This window comes from Hipposideros armiger, unplaced genomic scaffold (genome assembly GCF_001890085.2).
Source record: "Hipposideros armiger isolate ML-2016 unplaced genomic scaffold, ASM189008v1 scaffold_441, whole genome shotgun sequence".
Taxonomy (NCBI): domain Eukaryota; kingdom Metazoa; phylum Chordata; class Mammalia; order Chiroptera; family Hipposideridae; genus Hipposideros; species Hipposideros armiger.
Genome location: NW_017731791.1, coordinates 1,530,911 through 1,537,396, shown reverse-complemented (window position 1 = coordinate 1,537,396; position 6,486 = coordinate 1,530,911). Strand labels below are relative to the sequence as shown.

The following is a 6,486-nucleotide window of genomic DNA, read 5'->3' as shown; positions in this document are numbered from 1 at the left end:
TGTTCAGCATCTTAGCTGTAGAGGGCAGTGTCACTGGCCCTCATATGTGGGATCCGAACTGGGGCCCTCTGGCGTCCCAAGCCAGTTCTTAACCAAGGCAGCACTTGGCCGGCCCGGCCATTTTGTTTTTTAAAGGAAGTCTAGATGGACTTATGCAAAAATGATTTTAGGAAGTCTCAGGGGAATTCCTGAGAGGTCCTTGGATGGGTTTACCATGCCTGTCAGCCATCCTAATACTTATCAAGACCTCTGTAGAAGGTGTGGAGTGCCTGTAGCTTACAATTATATCCTCTCTTTGTGTTTTTATAGGTAAGGAGACTGAGGCCGGGTCAAGTTAAACAACTTGCCCAAAGTTGCGTAACTAGTGTTAGAATCAGAATAACTAGGAAACCACGTTTTTTTCCACTCTCCTCCTCAGTTTCTTTGCCATCTGTCTTCTTCACTCCGGTGAACATTGATGATATGACTCTGAAACTGCTTTTACTTAAGAAACCAGTAGAGTCTTACTTTGGCAAACCCAAAAGACAGTTGTCAGTCCTGTTCTTATTGTTGATTTCTCTGCAGTATTTAACAACTTGACCAGTTCCTTTCAAAGTATTGTCTTCTTTTGGCTCCTGTGACACTGCGCTCTCTTGGTTTTTCTTCTTCCTTTCTGGTTTATCTTTCTGCCTGTCCATTCAGTGTTTCTATTTCTGTTCCCTGAAGTTAGGTTTTGCGCCATCTTGTCATTTCAGTCTTCTCTCCAGATGATCTTATTTACTCTTTATGAAGTTAATTAAATTTACAGGCTAGTGACTCCTAAACCGATATTTCTATCCCAGATTCCATTTTTGAAGCTTATATCCAGCCAGCTGCCCGCCGAATGTCTCTACGTCAGTGTCCTACCAGGCCCAGTAGTCAACAGTTACATTACTCTTTGGTTGCAAATTCATATTGAGCAGAAATAACATTTGAACTTGTTTAGGCCAAAATGGGAAATCCATTCAATTATGTAACCAAGTCCTGGGCTCCCGGAATCAGGGACTCTGGTGCATTTACACCTGCACCCATCCTTTGTCCTGGCTTCTCTCGCTATATTGGCTTGCTTCCAGCCAACTATTTCCTGGCCTTTTCAATATGACTTCTGGCAGCTCCTGTCGTAAAGCATCATACCAGGAGAGGAAAAGACCTCTTTTCTTTAGCTCCATTTAAAAAATACCTAGGAAGGATCTTGCTGGCCTATCCTATATATGCCCGTCCTGAGACCAACCACTGTGGCCCTATGATGATGATGATGATGATGATGATGATGATGATTTTAGCCAAAGCTGACATTATTAATCACATTTAATGTGGTGGGCACTGTGCTCAACAGTTTATGTACTTGTTCACATAATCTTTGTCATAACTCCCTATCCAGGTACTACTGTGCTTGCCATTCTGTAGATGAAGACTGAGTTAGAAAGGTGAGGTAACTTACGCAAAGTCACACATCTGTTAAGAGGAGGAGCAGTGATTCAAATCCAGAGCTTGTGTTAACCGCTGCAGCGCCCCACTCCCTTCAAAGTTGGAAATACTGCTTTTCAGTGAACACAGAGAATGTATCAGTACATTACACCTTTCTTTTTCTTTTTTTAAAGTATGGTAAAATACATATAGCATAGACTTGCCATTTTATACGATCTGAAGAGAAACCAGAGTATAGACTTGCCATTTTAAAATATGCAATTCATTGGCATTAAGTGCCTTTATAATGTTGTGTTATTACTATCTAGTTCCAAAACATTTTCATTATTCCAAATCGAAACCCTGTACCCACAAAGCTGTCACTCCCCATTCCCTCCTCTCTACAGTCCCTGGCAACCACAAAACTGCTCTCTGCCTCTATAGATTTGCTTATTTTGGAGATTTCACATAAATGGAACCATATATATTTTTTGTGCCTGACTTCTTTCACGCAGCATAATGTTTTCAAGGTTCATCCATGTTGTTGCATGTGTCAGTATTTCATTCCCTTTCATGGCTACATAATATTCCATTGTACGGATATACTATAACTTGTTTATCCATTCATCAGTTGATGGACATTTGGGTTGTTTCCATTTTCTTACTTTCATGAGAATTGCTGCTATGAACATCCGCGTATGCCAGACACGAAAGGTCACATATTGTATGTGGTTTTATTTATGTGAAATAGCCAGAGTAAGTCAAATCCATAGACACAGAAAGCAGATTAATGTTGCCAGGGGCTGGGGGGAAGGAAGAATGGGGTGCGACTGTTTAGTGGATATGGGTTTCTTTTTTTGGGATAATGAAAATGTTCTGGAATTAGATAGTGGTGATGGTTGCACAACATTATGAATACACCAAAAGCCATTGAATTTATGGTTTAAGATGGTTTCAATGATGAGTTAAAACATAAAAGGGGACAGGGAAAATCAACTGAGAAATTATTACTGCCCATGTTGAAACTGTCCCCAAATGTATTCACTTCTTTCTATGACCCTCAAACCTGTTTTTGCCCCATGTCCTCATCATAGTGTCTATAGCCAAGCATTTAGTTGCCCAAGTGAGAACACCCATGCCGTGCCTGATTTCTCATGCTTTCTAATCTCCTATAGCCAGTCATGAGCAACGTACATTCTCCTCATCCTAAATATATCTCAATCTGTTCTTTTTTGCCACCACATTATTATTAGCATGGTTGCTAATATAATATATATCATTTATTGAGCATTTTCTATGTACCAGTCACTGTGCGAAGGGCTCTAATTCAGACTATTTTTTCACACAGATTTTGCACTTGTCTCCTAATGATAATAGGTCCTCATTTTCACTTTATTCCATTCCATTCCACTCCATTCCATTCTTACTTGAAGAATGGTATTTCTAAATTGCTAGTTTGCTTATGTGACTCCCATTCTTAAAACTGTCACCCTTAGACCAAAGACCAAGCTCCTTAATTAGAATTCCAAGGCTTATTTATTTATTTATTTATTTTATTTTCCATCTTCTTAGTTCTTAGGCCTCACTTTCCCACGTCCCTCTGGCTTTTCCCTCCAAGCGTTCTGAATCACTTACTGTTCGTCAAAGGCACTAAGCTGTCCTGCTGGCCTTGGTGCTTTTGTACACAGTGTTCTCTTTGCCAGAGACACACTTCCTGGGGACCCTCTGTTCACCTGGATATCCCCTATTCAACCTTCGGGTCTCAGTGTAGATGACACTTCTTTTGGGGCATCGCCCCTTGGCCCCCTAAAACTAGGTTAAACGCCCCTCTTAATGCCCCCCCTGCCCCAGAACATCATAATTAATCCCACTGTTACACTTACGACAGGGCCCAGTTTAATGGACTGTAAGTTCCTTGGGACTTGTAGCCTTCACATGCCTTTCCCAGCACCTGGCATGGCACAGGCTCACATGAATCTGATTGAATATGTCATAAGAACAGGAATTTAACTTGAACCTGACACTATGGGTGAGAGTAGGGTACCATCAGAATAAGGGCTCATTGCACAGGCCTGAGCACCCTGACGTGCGTCAGTGTCTCCGTGTGTCAGTGGAAACAGAGATGAGTTCTTATGGGGTGAGTCTCCCAATCTATATTGTGACTCATGCCACTACTAGGAATCCTACAGAAACTGGACCAAGTTAAATGATAATGTTGCAAGGGCTTATTATTATTTTTTTAATGGCTGTAGGGTCCTTGCTCACTGAATACAGTCAAGGCCTTTTCATAACCTGCCTTTAGTTTTTCAAAAATACTGCCTCTTCCTCCTCCTCCTCCTCATCACCACTAATAACTCCACATTGCAAATCTCTCATTTCCCCTTCACTGAAAGTAAGTCACTCTAAAGGCATTCATTTCACGGACAATTATTACATATTATACTGGTGCAGAGCACATTTAATGACAAGAGATAAAAAGGATTGACTGTTACTGCAGACTTGTCACATTTGATAGTCGAGAGAGTTTTATTTCCCCATTGTGCAGAGGAGACAGTAGGATGTCTGAAATGTGAACCCCCACGTTCATTATATACCCAATTCTTCCCTCCATTTGCTTTCCCTATTGATTTTTGAGGGCAATCAAGGTAGAGAAGAGGTTTCTCCAGAAACAAACAAAAACAAAACAAAAACAATCCACAACTATTTATTTTGACTCTGGTAATGGAAACAACGAATCCTCTACTTATAATAGAAAACTAGGAAAATTCTCTGGCAGGAAAAAGGAAACATATATTGAGAGATCATGCCTGCTTATCTCAACCCGTTCTATGTGCCATCCGATTGAAGGGAGATAAGACACTGACACCTTTTGGTTCATGGCTTCCTGTAGCCCAAGGAGGCTGAGGAGGAAGCAGAATAGGAGGGCTTTTATTTTGTTAGAAAACAGTCGCTTCTTCCTGGTCCCAGGAAGCTGCGCCTGCTAAGATTAACACTGGCACGTTTTTTTGTTCTGGTAACCAGTCAGAAGTGCTGGCCCAGAATCTAGTAACAAAGGAGGAGAATCTCTGGCTGGTGGTGCTGGCGAGGGTCAGACAGGTGTACCTTCACCTCCGGACAATGAGAATTCTTGGGTACCTCCTGAGTTGCAGGGTGGTATGGTGGAAAGATTATGGGCATCAGAGTCCCCCCCCCCGACCTGGCCTTGCATTATAGCTCTTGCAGTTCCTTGCCGTGTAATAGTTACTAGAAAGTCCCGGGTCTCAGTTTCCATACCTGTGAAATGGGCACAATACTTTCCACTTGAAGGTTTATTGTGAGGAATAAATAATAAAAAAAACTAACATCCAGGGCCAGCCGAGTGGCTCAGTTGGTTAAGAGCTCGCTCAAGAGTGCAGGCTCTGAGCAACAGCAGTTCGAATCCCGGCCCAAGCTGAGCTGCCACTGAGCTGCCAACAGGTGGCAGGATGGCTCAGCTTAAACAAACAAACAAACAAACAAACAAACAAAAAATTAACACCTGTTGAGATTTTCCTCTGGGCCCTGCTCTGTGTGTTTTATAAACACATGTGATATAAACAAATGCACTAGCATTTCATCCTCCTGATGAGCTGTGAGGTCATTTGTTATTATTTCCATGATACAAGTGAAGAGACAGGTTTAGAGGGGTTGAGTAACTTACTTTACATCAGTAAGAGCCAGAGCCTGGGAGAATCCAGGCGGTATGCCCCAAATTTGAGGCCACAATATTGACACAAGTTTTTTTTTAAGCTTAAGGCATGTAGTAACCCTTTTAATGGTGGTGGGGTGGAGAGAGTGGACTCTCAGATCTCTATTATGGATGTAAATTATTGTTGTTACATGTTGCTAAATTTGCATAAGCTGAAAATTAAGTATATGTTTGATAATATATGAGCGCTGTCATTGCTTTACTGTTTACCATATGAATGTGGTGCTGAACACTAAAGGTGTAAAAGCTTGGAGATCAGTGTCACCCTTCTACCATGAGCCTGGTGACAGTTCCATTCTCCCACCGCCTGAACCACCTGAACCACATTAAAGCTTTCGTCTTGCAGCTCCTGAAGCCAGTAGGCCTTCATTTGGCTGAAAGGCAGGATTTCAAGTTCACTTCTGTTGATTTTAACATTAATCTTTGATGCAGAGCAGCTTGGAGCCAACACATTTATAAAAACAAATGCTCAGGCAGGCATTTTACCAATGTTCTCAAATTTTAGTAATGGACAGACCCTTTTAAAGGAAAAACAGTGTTTCTTAGACCTATGAGGTTATAAGGTTGTTATTCATCTCTCATTGAAAATATGCTTTTATTACTTATAAAGAGACTATCAGTTTAATGGAGACACACAATTTAAATATTATGCTAAGAATCCCCATGCTATCAAGAATACTGCTAAGCCAGGATGTGGGGAAAAGGGACCCCATGTGCCCTGTTGCTGGGAATGTCAACTGGTTCAGCTACTATGGAAAGTACTATGGAGGATCCTCAAAAAACTAAAAATAGAGCTACCATATTATCCAGCAATCTCATTTCTTGCTATATTTCCAAAAAGAATGAAATCAGTATCTTGAGGTGGTATCTGCACCCCCATGCTCATTGCAGCATTATTCAGAACAGTAAAGGTACGGAAACAATCTAAATGTCAGTCAATAAATGGCTGGATAAAAAAAGATTTTTATAAACAAAGAAAAGAAGAAAAAAAAAGGAAAACAAACAAGATTAAAAAAAGATTTGATTTTATATAAATATATGTATATATATGCAATAGAATAACATTCCGCTATAAAAAAGAAGCAAGTCCTGCCATTTGTGACAACATGGATGGACCTTGAGAACATTATGCTAAGTGAAATAATAATAATTATTATGAAAATTAATTTATATGAAATTATATATATAATTTAAAATAAATTTAAATTCTGTTTAAATTCTATTTAATATATTAAATTATATATATAATTTAATATATTAAAATTACATTAAAATTAATTTATATTATAAAATTAATAATTATTAAAATTAAACATTATAATTACAAATTATAT

General features: G+C 39.7%; 1 long non-coding RNA gene across 1 annotated transcript in view; it reads left to right on the top strand.

Moving 5' to 3' along the window:
* The window catches only part of LOC109394853 (uncharacterized), an 82,568-nt gene that overhangs the window by 26,216 nt on the left and 49,866 nt on the right, over window positions 1-6,486 (top strand). The gene's annotated exons all lie outside the window — the stretch shown is intronic.